At 38.3% G+C, this 15,461-nt stretch overlaps 1 long non-coding RNA gene across 6 annotated transcripts in view; it reads left to right on the top strand.

The window, feature by feature from the left end:
• The window catches only part of LOC106737854 (uncharacterized), a 140,572-nt gene extending 125,718 nt beyond the window's left edge, over positions 1–14,854 (top strand). For all 6 annotated transcript variants that reach the window (XR_002088690.2, XR_002088691.2, XR_002088689.2 and 3 more), the window contains one exon: positions 4,281–14,854. This is a non-coding gene — a long non-coding RNA (uncharacterized LOC106737854). The remainder of the gene's footprint in view (positions 1–4,280) is intronic.
• Positions 14,855–15,461: the final 607 nt, after the last annotated feature.

Consider the following 15,461-nt stretch of genomic DNA (forward strand, 5'->3'; position numbering starts at 1 on the left):
AAGTGTCTGAAAATTGGGTGTTATTGTATATCAGAAGGTAAATAGTGGACACGTTGCTGAAAGGCAGATCAGAACGAACAATGATATTTATCATTGGGTGTTAATTTTATTAGCAGTAAAAAGAGTCAGGAATTTGTATAACCATTGTTTACTTAAGCAGTTTTCTTGAGAATTTCATCTAGCAGTACTAGGGGTGCAATCCAGTCCCATTGAAGTCAATGGCAAGATTCCCATAAGTTCATCTTATAATATTAAACATAAACCAATTTAGGGTTTCTTCAAAGAAAATGAAATTAACAATGTAAAACTTACACACACACATCCACACGCATTCCCCCCCCCCCCATTATAGCTGAGTAGCAGTGGCATAACAAGGCAGCTGGTCACCCAGGGACTCATGGAGGCAGAGCAATTTCTAGGTATTGCCATGCTGCCATCACAGTTGTGTGGTTGCAGCACCCAGGTCTGCCCTGGTTGCCCTGCCTTAGTTACACTACTGCTGAGTAGCCAAACATGTTTATTATTAACAGCCACTTTTAAGAAAACATTTAAAATGCTAAAATGTAATGCTGACTAACTTGCTTGTACAGAGTATTTCTGAGCAAGGATGGGGATTTTTTTCTTAATTATATTTTAATTAACTTTAGACCATTTTTTTTGGAAATCAACATAGATGTAGCACTCCTGTTGCAGGTTTATATCAGAAAGAATGGTTGGGGGTAAACACTAACCCTTTCCTACCATTTATCTATCTTCTCTATCCTCTCTCTGTTAATAAGTCATTTTGCGTGTACCTTACTTGTCATTTTAAAAAAAATCATAGATAAACATATTTGTATACATATAATTCCCTCTGGAGTCAGCTTGGCCCAAAAAGTGAATTGTGACTCTCATGAAAAAAAACATTTTGGAAGCAAGAGTGCACCTCCTTACAGAACAGGGGCTTGCAGCCAGTAGGGCTGTGTGTGGGGCCTGCACAAGCTCCTTGCATCAGTGGAGAATCATGTAGTAGTATGGGTTTAGATTTCTATGGGAGAATTAAAATAATAATAAAAATAATACTATATCATAGGTAAATCCAGAATAATAACTATAACATACATCCCTATCCATGCACACATTGACTCTGATGTGTGCAATACTGTACAATATTGCCCACCTCAATGCATAATTTTAAAAGAGTAATAAATATTGGATTCATAGATTCATAAAGTGTAAGGCTGGAAGGGACCTTGGAAGATCATTGGGTCCAGCCCCCTGCACTAGGCAGAACATTTGGATTCTTTTCCTTTAAATACTGAGCCTTTAGGGTTTATGCTCTCCAGCTTTTCTCTGCCACTGTGAGGATAAGATGTTATTTGTTTTTTTGTCATCTGTACAGACAACTTTGTGTCAGGTCACCAGTTTAGAAGCTGAGGGATTAGGAAAAACAAATGCTATTTTTGGCTTTTGATAAAAATCATGCAAGTTGACAGCACTGCTTTTACGATTTAGGAAGATTGTTTTTTAACAGAGCATTTATGTGCTTGCGTGTAAATTGACTATGTGGCATGCAGTATGATTAGCAACAGCTTTTGTGTGTCATGGCACAGGTTCCCATACACTCCTGACAACATGTATATTCATGAGATTCATGACATTTTCCCGCATCTGCTCTTATAACAGATTTCATATCCAAGCAACATTTCATTGATGTAGAACACTGATGCATTTGACGTATAATTGCTTTTCATCTAGTTGTGCGATTACTTTGTGACACCTAGTGGATATTTTGGTAGCAGTGCTGACAGCTGTATCTCAAGCCTTTTTTTTTTTATTGCATGATCTGCCTTGGAAGCTCAAACCATATTGCAAACTTCTCTCTTTCACTTTTTAGTTTTCTTGCTCGCTTTATTTTCTCTCTCACTGAGTGCATCTTGCGTAACCCTTGAGGTATATTCAGTTGTATCACACATGGTAGTTATGTGGCTAGATAAAAGTACTATTTCACACTTGAAAAAAAAATCATTGTATCCCAGAGTAGCAATGGAAGTAAACATTTTAAATGTCTGCTCAAAACCCACAGCCATGCAGTATGCAGTGTATTATCAAAACCCACAACCATGCACTGTCTTCTTCTTGTGAACTTAATCCTGGATGCCTGATTGGTAAAAGGTCCACTTCTTGTTATAGCCCATTATTCAAAACTAACTCAAGGTATGGCATAATAAAATGCCAACGATTTTTTTCAACAAAACAGGATGTATTTCAACTTACAAACCTGTTCTTCTTGTAGCTCCAAATTTTTATGTTGTCCTTCAAGAATGGAATGGTCTAAAAAGAAAAGGTGCCCAAAACCATGAGGATAGAAAAATATTTCCATAGTTCTTGTTCTAAAAAGAATCTTTGAAGGAAAGTGGCGTATTGGTTCCTTTATCATTTGTAAAGATTGAAATTTGGTGAATAATTAAAATATTCTCCTAGAAATCAGCTGTTCAGACGAGACTAGGAGGAAATTTTTCAGCTTATTTACATCAAGGGAACAAAGTCAGAAAATTACTTACCAAATGCATGACCTACTTTCATATCATACAGTAAAAAATATATCTTAATTTACATCTGTCATGGATCCTTTGCCTGAAGCATGTTTCAAAGTCATTTTTGTTCAGAAAATGTTCAAATACTGTCCAATACATTAGTTAGAAATGTTGTGTCTGTATTCCTGTCTCATTTTTATTTGGCTGCTATTTTTATGTTGATTGAGGAAAATTGTTGATTTGAACTGGAAGTCTGCTTGAAGTTCATACTCTTATTCTGCCATAAGTGTGCATGTTACTTTAAAATTGCACCAAATGATTAATAAACTCCCTTCCCAAAAGCTCTTATGATCTAAAGGCATATATATAATATGCTAGGGAACAAATACAAATTGCTGTGTTGCCCGTTACCAGGCTTTTCGGTAGTTTACTAAGGATAGAGGCTTGAGGTACGTTAGTAGGGAGTTGTGAGGTTAACGTGAAAGCACATTTATTTAAACTGGAGCCAAATAATGAGAAGATACCTGCTTTACATAGTGATAGGCTGTCATAGCAAATATTAGGGGAAGGCAAACATTTTTCACAAATTGAAGGTTTCATGTAGAAATACATATGAGCCATGAAGAAATTGATTTTAGAGACCACTTACTGTTTCTTTCAAGTAAATAGATTTTAGTTTTCCATGTGCCCTTTTTCAGAGAACCTGTTTTTCATACAGGTTTCAAATTTCAAAATAGGAAAATGTAACAGCTAACTATGTCTTTAGTACAGATTGATATGGCGTTCTTTCTCTATATTCCTCTTAACTGATCATCATAACGGTTCCCTTGCGACTCTCACTGATGTAAAATTAGAGCCTTCAGCAACAGCATCATGAATAATTGATGCTGAGAATCCAACACACCATTGAACACTGGCAAAGATCTGCTTACTCTCTATCACCTGAAGCCATGGTTTAACTCCATTAATGAATGTTTAACTACTATGCACTTTATTCTCCAAGTAAAAAGACCTATGCTGGAATAAATCCATTGAGAGCCCTAGTCACCTGAGAAAACAATAAGTTGCACAAAGAGAGTTGAAAACAGACAGGGCTGTGTGACAGAGCATACAAACACTTTACTTCTATATCAGGAGGAGCTCACAGTGTAAATTAGTTGCTCCATATCACTGTGCCAAACCTTCAGGAGGATTCTTGGAGCACTGTGTAGTAACCAGGTCAGCGAATGCATCCTTGGTGCATTTTACTTCATCCAGCTGTCAAAGCTGCCACATTGACAAAGGGCCAGGAGCCTGCCCTGTCATTGGGCACAAAAGCAGACACTACCACAGCGGCAACTGACCACACCACACCAGTCGGCATGGCAGCAGCTGGATCTGCTGCGCCTGTTGCAGATTCCTTAGAAGTTGAGCTGCTCTGCTATGCTTTTACTTGGGTCAAACTTAGAGACTCCATGTAGGCTGCATATGGGGTCCTGAAGAGCTACATATGGCAAAGGAACCAGTTTGATGATCCTTGGCTACTGCTTACATAAATTACCTAACATTCTCCATGCAGTTAAGTGATACTTAAACATTTCTCAAGATAGATGTGGAATTATTATATAGGACGGTTCTGATTCAGAAATGTGCTACTTGGGTGCAATATAAGGAGGTATATATCAAACTGGTATAAATTGTCATACCTCTATTATGTCAATAGAGCTGTGACAGTTAACTCCAGCAGAGGACATGTCCTTAGTTATGTTGTATATTTTGTTGCAGGGGGAAGTGGAGAAGATAAAAAAGTTTGGTGGATTTGCTATGGCTGACATCACATTCCAGACCTAAGAGTTGTCCAGTTAAGTTGACACAAAGTTTGGTGCTACTCGTTGCTGCTCAGTGGACATGTCTACACGTGTATTTACGCATGCCTAAACTTAATGTGCCTTTGCTTAAGGCACATTAAGGCAATTTAGGTGCACATGTACATAAGGATGCACTAATGTGCATTAAGGCACATTAAATTTAGGCACGGATAACTAAGTTGCCTTAGCGTACATGCAGATGCACTAATGCGTACTAACGTGGTGTGTGTCCATTGACATATACCACGTTAATGTGCATTAGTGCATCTGCTAATGCAGCTTAGCTAGTCACACCTAAATTGGATACCTGCTTTATGCAGGTATCTAATTTAGGCTCACATAGCCTTAAATTGCCATTTTTAAGGCACATTAAGGGTGCACACATGTAGACACACATCCTTAATGTGCCTTAAAAATGGCGATTTTAGGCTAAGCCAGCTTAAAAGAGGCATGTGTAGATATGCCTAGCTTTCCATTGTTTTTAAGATGGTCCAGAGCAGAAAAGGTAAGGCAGGATGGGATACTGTTATTGAAGAGAAAAAGAGTTTTGTTTAATGACTAGGGTCTCCTGAATTCTCTTCCCAGGCCTGAAACTTCCTTGCTATGTAGCCATGAGCACTTAGAGGATATCTTTGAAATGTACATGTTTCTTTGGTTGCCTCAATGTTCAGGTGCGGTGCCAGGCTTGTTGCTAAAAGCTTGATTTTCAAAGATGCTGAGCACCTACATCTCCTAATGACTATATCTGGACTTGTGAGTACTCTGCTCCCCTGAAAATCAGGTCTTAAGCCTTTTTGCTTGGGCACCCAAAATTACTAGACATTTTTGGAAAATAATGTTTTAAGTTTTCTGTCCCTCTGTTGCCTCAACTACAGAAGGGGCAGAGGGGGGAAGGCTCATGAGTCTTATTCATCTTCATTCACTGGGGCACTGAGATAAATTAGCAATGTTTGGGAAGCAGTTGTTAGAAGAAAGATGTAGAAAGATCAGACATCTCCCTATTATTCATTATAATAATGAGAAGGTAACAACTTCTGACAAAAGAAAACACAGTTGATTCATTTTCTTCACCTTTTTAGCAGCAAGGAGCGAAATGCATTCCTAATTGGCACAGTTCAACCAACCTTAATTTCCTCCTACTGTTACACTTGCCTCCCAGAGCATCCAGTCTTCTCTCCTTTGCTTGCCACATATGAAGTATGCCTTTAGAATATTATGTTTTAAATAAAAATCTTCTTGTTTCTTTTTCATACGTTTGTTATTTCCCCACAGATTTTTCCTCTCTTTCGAATTTTGGCCCTGTCCCGATTTCTGAGCGCTGCCATCTGGTAGTCATTATTTTCTACCACTGTGTTCTCAGACATGCAGCAGAGTGTGAGCTCACTGTGCTCCTGCTGCTGCTATCAGCCGTGCATGTCACGCTTGGCAGCCATGTTAGATTTGGGCAGAAAGCCCATCAGGACTAATACAACAAATCAACTGATTAGCAAGTAGACCTAAAGATTATGCTAGAAAAAACATTGAAGATAAATATTTAAATCTTGCAAAGCAAATAGCTCATAATAAAAATAAACAGTTCAACTTTTATTTATAAAATATATATTTTTTAAATCTTATATTGCTATTTACTGAATAATAGAACCGTTACACACATAGGAACCATAATTCAATCCTTATTATTTTGTGGCTCTGGACAGTTCTATGAGAATTTTACTTATTAAATTAAATAGTGTTAGCTGTTGTTGGTTTATGGCACCTGGAATATTAGGTAAGTGTAACATAAATTGAAAAAAATACAATAAGACATAACATTAAAATTAGTGGAACTACTTCAGTTTATACCAACTAAGGATCTGCCAGAATATGAGAGGAAAATAGTGTTATTTTAAAATATGATTGTATTTGACTCAGTTTTTTAAGCACTTATCTAATAATAGCCATTGTACAGCAACCTAATGAATGGCATTTAATTAAAAAGCACTTGCACATTTAAAAAAGGGGTAGAATTGCTTGTTGAGGGCACAGAAACTGTGTTAATGTAGACCACCTTAAGATGTGGCCCATTGCCTTTGAAATGTTGAACTACCCTAAAATGTTTTTTAGGTTTTTTTAAAGAAACTTGTTAACAAAGTCCCATTTTTAGGTAGCATTGGGCACATCTACACAAGACATTTACTGTGGAGTTAACTAATTAGCTCTTCAGTAAACTTCTTGGCATCTACATGTGCAGGGCAATTAGGATGGAGTACACTAATTAAATACAAATAAATATAAGTACTATCCTGCTGCAGAGTTTTTTACTCTTCAGCAGCACATGTGTAGATGCTGACAGGGCTGGCTGGAGCGCAAGTGTACTTCAGTGTGAGGGCTGCCTGCCAGCTAGCCCCTCACTGAAAAGCCTTCGTACCCTAGTCAGCCCCTCCGCAGTACATTGAGCTATGGGGGGAGCAGCCCTGGGGTGGCAGGTTGACCCCCTGGACCTCCTGCCCAGTGGGGCTGCTCTGACCCAGTTCAATATGCTGGGTGCATGTTCAAATGGCATGCCCAGGCCTGGGTGCACATTCAAATGGCACGCGTCACATTAATTGCACATGTAGACATATCCATTATGGTTCATTTCTGAGAGAATTACAGATTGGGGCCTGCTCCTACCAAGATGTGCACTGACTTCCTGCATGACTCCTTGTGGGACTTAGGAACCTATGGTGTATGCTAGTGTAACATGTAGTCTTTCAAGATCAAGAATGTCTCTGCTCTAATATATGTTTATATGATTACAGCTTTCATAGTTACTTAGGCAGCCACAGCACTGAGTTTAACTTGTGTATGTATTTTCCAGGCCATTTTCTAACTGCTGTCCTTTTCCAAGTATTTTCCACTGATTTGGTAACTGGAATGGTTTCAGCATCTTAAAGTGTGTATACATAAAATCCATTAAACAGCACTGTGCTGCAGCACACATAGTATCCAATATCACTGTAAAAGTAAATAAACCCGGTATAGTTGATATGGGAGAAACATGTAATGACTCACTCACCTTTCAGAAAGGGTATACATGTACACATGCTGTTTGAGCCAAATTCACCTCTGGCATCATTCCAGTTCTGTTCGAACCAGGGTAATTTTGGCTCTCCAAACTTATTTTTTTTTAAATCCTAAAATAATCAACTAATTATTAATGGACTTCCTACCCCATATGGGCAGGTGGGCCACCGCAAAACACTGTTCTGCTAAAGGTGTTGATTTATGACATAATCCAAAATTCACTGTTGCCAATGAATTTCCTTTCATTAATTTGAGTGTCTTTGGATCATGTCCTTTAAACCCCTAAATGCAGCATAGCACTTTAAAATTCAAAACTAAAGTTTTTTTTTATTTTATTGAGTCCTGAGCCCCATATCTGAAGCCACTGATGTAAATTGAAAATGTCCTGTTGACTTCAGTGGTCTTTGAATCTAAGTGCTGGGATATTTTTCTTCTTCAAGAAAAATTCCACTGACTTCTGAGGGAATTATTCTGAGAAAGAACAGTAAATAGGACTCTTAGCTGGCAGATTTGTGTCATTGTGATTTCTAGCTCCAAATAATTTCATGTATACTTTCAGGTGAGATACAAACTAACACCCAAACCAGATGTAGTCATGGAAAATCCTATAGCATTTCCAAAAGAGGATGGATGTTAAACTTGGTGTCCTGGTCATACACTTACTACGGTAAAGAAATTGTGCCTACTTTAGTCCTCCCTGCAGTTTCAAATGACTAATATTTTTCCAGTGCCAGCCTTAAATTGTTATGTGGTGCTTGATATATTGTGCAACAACTGCAATTTGCCACTCCAGAAGTAACTGTATTGCAGCAGTGAATGAGTAATTGCTATGCATCCTTCATCTGCTTCACAGGTGTGTCGCAAAGCGTAAATTACTTTTTGCTCCTCAAAGGATAGGAATGATACAAATGCAATGTGTTATTTTTATTAGACTCATTTGAAAAATATTTTGAGGAAAATGAGGAAATTTGGTGTGGGTGACATTTGCCAGAGATCTGGCCTGGGAAACTGAATCCCTCTCTCCATTGAACCAATTCACACATGGAAGTTTTGGAAAAGACCTCGTTGTGCTGTTTGGCTCTACCCCTGCCTTGAAAGCAGTCATGTAGGGTAAAGTGGTAGGTTAGTCTCTCATGCTGACCTGATCCAGTTCTGTTTCTCCTATTGACTGCAACCAGCTTTCAATCTGATCCTCGGTCCTTTTATCTCTCAACTATAATTCTCATCAAAGGGTACTAGTTGGTGCCATCCATGGGTGAATCTAGGATTCTGCAAAAGGGGTGCAGCTCGTCTGGCATATCATCACATGTAACACAAGGCATATTATTCTCCAGTTAAATAGGAACTAGAAGCTTTACTAGTACGTTAAGCAGCTAGCACTGCATTTGTCAGTCTAAGATCAAAGCAAAAACAAATATAACTATTTGAATGTGCACTCATTTGCTAAAGTATGCATAGTTTTTAAAAAACAACAGCAAACTTGGCAAAAAATATTTGAAATAGTCAAAAGATATTGTGTCATTAGTCCTGTGCTTATTATACTTAAATGTCTCTTATTCCAATTCATAAAACAAAATCTCGCCTTCTTGAGAGTCTTGACAGTGCCTCTAATACTTCACTGTCAGTCATTTCTAAACCCAAGCTAATATTCATATAAAAAGATTAAGGTTGGAAGGGACCTCAGGATGTCTAGTCCAACCTCCTGCTCAAAGCAGGACCATCCCCAGCTATCTCATCCCAGCCAAGGCTTTATCTAGCTGGTGCCATCTTGCCATCTGTAGGCATTTTTACACATGCTCAAGGTGGGAGGAGCACTTTAATTAGAGCAGCTCTGAGAGCCACTCTAATTAAAGCTCCTGCAGCATCTCATGTATCAGTGTTTCTGTGCTTCAGAATGGAGGCACGGGCATTTTAACTAAAGCTTATTGAATGATCTCACTGTCATTTTTAAGCATGGGGACAGTGATACATGAGATGTGGAGGCTGGCTGGAGCGTGTTAATTAACGTACTCCAACATACTGTAATTACACTGCATCAGAGCAGCTGCCCCGCATGTCTACAGGCAGCCTAAGATAGTAAATATATATTTCTTAGAAAATGGAGTATGACGGCCAAGCCATTTCACAGAGTCTGCTAAAGTCATTATTGCCAGGATCAATATTCAAAGCAGTAAGCTAGATATCTCTTTATATGTTTATGTGCCTCTTCAGCCTTCTGTTTACAATATTTATATATTCTAAACTTCCTAAAAGAGGTACCTGTGGTATTTACCACCCTCATAGGGAGCCTTTTTAAAGCCATACATTTGTAAATGATTTTGAGCCCTTCAGATATTTGGCATTCTAGAACTGATATTGCCATTACTATTTTATCCCAGGGTCTGTTAATTATTAAGGGTATGAAGTATGTAATAAACCTGCTTTAACACTGTCACCTTTCCTATTACATCACAAAAATAACTAAGTTGGCTCAGTGCCTTTTGAAAAGTGACTGTTGAGGTATTCATTAACATCAGTTCCAATCCTCTGCAGAGTAAAGACATTTTTCACTGATCAGCAAAACAGTTGGAACATGGAAATGTCATATTTTTCCTAGTATTAAACAGTTGTTAAACTGGAAATGTAACTCTTGCCAAGTAGTTATTTAATATCCATGTTTTCTTGAAACATAGAAAATGAACATGCATTTTTGCTGCATTAGGTATTTGAGAGATAGTCCTTTTTTGGCAGTTTAAACAATTAAACTAAAATTTACAAACATCTTGTAACATCAGAAAAAAATAATGAATTTCAAATGCTGAATATAAGATTTAATAAAAGGCACATTTTAAAGTGATATTGTTTTGGCAATGAATACTTGAAACTGTTAATAACCATAATGTAATAATACTTGGATCTCATAGCAAATAGTAGTTTACATTTTAAAACACTTCACAGATAATCATCACAACATGCTTGCAAGGTAGTTAAGAAATGTATTTTTCCATGTTACAGGTAGGGAGATTAATTCACAAAGGAATTTCACTAGTGGGCGTGTCTACACATTCAATTAATGCAACTGAATAAACTCTGGTGCAATTTGAGCCAGAGTAAAGTGATCCAGATGTCATCGTCTACATGTGTTTAAGTGCAGTAATTTACTCCACTGTCAGATAGTACTTGTGTCTGATGGGACTATCTGATGGTGCAGTAAATTAGTCTACACCAGCCTAATTGCCACACACATGTAGAAGGTGATGCTTTACTGCATGGCAAATTACTCTACTGTGCAGTAAAGCACATGTAGGCATGCCCAATCATAAATTTGCATCAGAATATGTAGTATTAGGTCATCAGTGTACCTAAACACTTCATATAGGAGCCAGTCTGTGGCATTATGGTCATAAGTTGTAATAACTGGACCTTACATACATGGCTAGGGTCGGTCAAAAAATTAGCAGTTTTGAAACTTTTATGCAAAAGTGAACAATGTGATAAGGTTTCCTCATTTCAAAGCACTTCTGTATACGAAGTTAGTAATGGAGAAATAATGCACATACACAGTCTTAATTTAGAGGCAGGGCCTACAAAATATTCTGGATCCAAACTCCCCCCAGACTTACCCAAGTTCACATCTGAGTTTTCAGTTGAAACTGCTATAATCAACAGAAGCAACCTCAAAGGTTGGAAGTACCCATGATATTTGTAGAGCTTGGAGGTGTTTGACTCTGGAGTTTAAACCTGGTCCTTCACCACTGTGAAATGATTATATCCTTTTGAATGCCAGGTTGTCTGGTCCACTGCACTGCTTTCCTTAGATCTTGAGAGACCTGAAAAGGCTTCCACCTTGAAAAGGTTATATTGCCTGTATTCTTCACCATATAAGACAAATACCAAACAATACTCTTTCTCTAAAGGAAATCATACAGTGTGTAGCTTTCCCCCAATTGCGTTATGTAATAGCATTTTATTTTTAGGTAAAGGTACAGTTTGTGTTTAAAATTGAAAGCATTTCACATAGTGAGTACGCATGTGTGTGTGTACATTTACCCACACCCACACAGGCATCACTGAAGTGCAGTCACTGGTGAGTGAAAGGATAATAGTCGACTAGATAACCACTGTACAGCTGTGGGAGGTAGTATTGTGACCAGTACAAATCCTGTGCTCTTAGGAAAAGCACTAAGGGAACACTGATGACCACACAAACAAAACAAGGTCTGTGTCCTCAGCTGATAGACACATGCACAGTAAGCCTCAGGGAGGACAATTTTTCTTTGAAAGACTGAAGTGATTAATTGGCCTTGCCAAAATTTACACCTGCCATTTTAGGGAATTTAGGTATTTAAAACCCAAAGGCATAGCGACTGCTAAGTGGTAATGCTTTCTATCTCAGTGTTTTCCAAACGCTTTTATTTGCTGTTGATTTTCATGCATCTTCTGCCACCAGCTTACACAATTTATGCTAATAAGACATTGACATATTTATGCTGCTTTCATTTATGACGTACCTGGCATACTTTAATATCCTAAAGACTAGTAAAAGGAAATTCAGTAACATTACAACATTAGCTCTTTATATATTTGGGTATTTGCTACAAATATGTGACATCTGTCATCATCCTATTTTCCCTTGTTTGCTTATTTTAGAATTATGGAGAATCACACCATTAAAAGCTTTGTGTAATAAATATGCACAGTATGCAACACAGTAACCTCTTTGTAATATCTGGTTGCAGTCCCCTACAGTGAAGTTTCTTGAAGCTGATAAAATAACAGTGGATTTTATAGATTAAGACATTATTTTGTAATTTGGTTATAAATCTGCATTCTGTCTCCTTTCCGGTGTTCTTTAAAAAGTACGTTAGTTCATTGAAGGGTGAAGAAGTTGATGCCTGTGCCATCCCTGCAGTACTGTGTTACAGATCGCCTATTAATTATTCAAGTGGATCTAGAAAAAAATATACCTTTTTGGCATTGTACTCTGCCTCTGTCTTTCTCTTTTAAAGTGGGGCTGCCACAGAGGCTGAGGTATCATGGCCATGATACTGGGTCAGAGCACAATTGCTGTGCGTGATTCTCCGTGAGGTGTGCATTTATTGTTAGAGAACTCTCTTGCTGTGTGCTCTTTCTTGTCTCTACCTGCAGTGGAATAAAATTGATATGTAGTTTCTCCTGTTCCGTTGTTTTTTTTGGGTCTCAATTTTGATTCTGTTGGAAGTTGAAGACCCTTTTGGTTACCCACAGCAAAACCTAATCCAGACTATTACCTATAGGGTGAGACCAGGCATTATACTGAAATGCAACTTTGGATTTCTCTGTGTGTAATTGTTTATGTGATTGTCCATTGCTTTCTTTAGTTTATTTTCTAATAAAGATGACCATGAAAGATACTAAAGATGATTAAATTAGAATAGTTTTTAAAAGTTTGCTGTTTTATTGAGGCACTGAGTATACTAGAATTCTGACTGATATCACGGTTATTTCTAGCACTCTAAGCTTTACTGAATGAGGGGTGTTGTGTTTTGTCAGGCCAGGTGGTGGAGGGAGCTAACAGCTACCTCAAATTCTACCATAGGTGTGAGATTGGGAATAAATTATACTACAGTGGCAGTTATCCTAGTCCTGTTAACCAAAGTGTATGTAGTACAGTGGGGCATGTTTAGTTTGGCCATTGATTCAGAGCTGTGTTACTATCCTTTGGGGGACAGCATATTTATTTTAGCGAGCCATATAATTTCCCTGCAGCTTTGACAAATTCTTGATTCACATTTATCCATGCAGCACTTGTGAAAGTAAATTACAGAAACTCAGCTGTTGCCTGGGGAAAGATTATCAAGGTGCAGTTTGAAACAAACTTGCCAAGCCCACATCAGCTTTCCAAGTTTTAATGATGCCTTTTTGATAGCGGCAGAATCCGTTGGCTAGCAGGCATGTCAGAGCTGGAAATGCTAGTATTCACTAAAAATGAATGTTATATTCTCCTTCCCCTTCTGCATTTTGTCACAGACGTGTCTTCAAAGGTTGTAGCATGATTAAGAGTGTTTTAAACCTCACACTGGAATTAGTTAAGCAAAGTGTTGCCTGTTATATAGCAAATACTATTTCAAATTTAAAATTGCTAATATTCTTCTATAGACCCTTTTTGTCTTCTAGGTTATCAGCTTGCAATCCAGCTATCTGAGAATACTGTTGACCATCATCTGATCAGAGTCTGACTGTCCTTTGGGGTGAGGTAGTAGGTTGTATAGTTTTAGGGTTATACCCTGCCTGTCAGATAACTATACAATCTACTGTCTTTCCTGAAGTGGCTGTGATATCAACGCTGGATATGGTTTTAAAAGATGTAACAGAAGTCTTCTAATTTGGATGGTCTTTGGCTATATCCACTCATTAGATATAGCCACTTGCAACTGAGCTCTAATGGAATAACAAACCCTGTGTTGTTCATTTAGCTTTCATAGAATGCTACAATTTTTGTCATCCAGATAAAGAAACAGTTGAATTTCCACCATCTGCAGTGAATCATGGTGACCAATGTGTACTACATGCTCTCCGGTGAGGATGACGTTAGCTCTCACTGTGCTTCCCTCCTCCCCTTGCATGTGTGTCAGGGAAAGAACCAAAAGAATAAGACAAATTACCCAGTTCTCCACAACCCTGCGCCTTGTGCAGTCAGGTAATATTCAACAGAAGTGGATATCAAATGCTACTTTTGCACAGCTGTAAATCGCTGTTTAAAGTACAGGGAAATGGTGAACTGTACAGAAGGCCAAGAGCCGGCCATTTGGAAGTTAGTTTCCATGCCAAGAGAAATGACACTAGGCTGAAGAGGTTTGTTGTTGGGTTTCTGATTGCTGATTTATCTCATTTTTTTGCATTACGTATACATGAACAGGCCATCCTGACTGCTACTCCTCTTTCTACTGGATTATTCCACCCACTTACACTGTGACTCCCTGGACAGCTCTGAGGCAGGGCTGAAATCACAAAGTTCACAAAGATGCTGTTCTTTCTTTAGTTAGCAAAGAACAAATCGGCTCTGAAAGCACAGGGGAATTCTACTGGTGAATTGTGGAAGCAAAGGCCACTGAATTGCTAACCTTCGAAGGAATTTCCTGGTGCTCTGGCAGGATGAGGTAGTAGGTTGTGTGGTTTCAGGGTAGTGATTTTGCCCCAATCAGGAGATAACTATACAACCTACTGCCTTCCCTGATGAGCAGTATTGCAGCATCTCAGAAACTCTTAATCCTTTCTATTGTAAGTGAAACCAGGATTTAAATCTACCTCCATGACCAGAAAAGTGAGCCTGTGTAAAACTGGAGTGATCTTGTCAAAAGCAGCTTTTGATCTTAACTATAGGAGAAGGAAGCACTTGCAGATTAACTGTGTTTGTTTCTAAGTGTATGTTTTAAATTCCTTTTATCAAAAGAAATAAAATAAAGACAAGTTTTGTTTGTTTCCAGATTTTGTCTGTTCCTGATGTATTTGATTTCTGCCCTGATTCATTTACATGGAAAGAAGTTATAATGGGAGCCAGTGCCCAAAGTACTGTGACCTCATATTCTTCATTTGCATATGCCCATTTCTTTCTAACTAAAGTGCAATTTACCTACCTACACACTGGTCACGTTGAGCAATATAACAACCTGCCTTCCCTCTGACAGTCTCAAAGTACTTTATAAACACTACAGAACTAAGTCAAACAGCAGCCCTCTCTGAGCTCAATGTTATCTCTGGTTCTTAGATAAAAGATTGTGACACAGGAGGTTAAGTGCCTTATTTTAAAGAGCCTGCACTGACTTTGTGCCATCAGTTTTTTACACAGGGAGTTCCGCAGACTCTGCACAGAATATAAGTAGCTACCTACTTAATATGTCCTACAAAACAGCTTGCTACACTGGTAAGTGCCATAACATTGTACCCTGAAAATCATGGGGAGAAAATGAGAGGCCAGGGAACATGTTAAGAACAGGGTTCGAAGTGTTGGCATGAAAAGCTATGGAAGAAAAGGAATAGAACCCTTGGTCCTCAAGTCCTACACCTGTATGTTAAAGCCATCTTTCCTCTCCTG

Source organism: Alligator mississippiensis, chromosome 4 (assembly GCF_030867095.1).
Source record: "Alligator mississippiensis isolate rAllMis1 chromosome 4, rAllMis1, whole genome shotgun sequence".
Taxonomy (NCBI): Eukaryota; Metazoa; Chordata; order Crocodylia; family Alligatoridae; genus Alligator; species Alligator mississippiensis.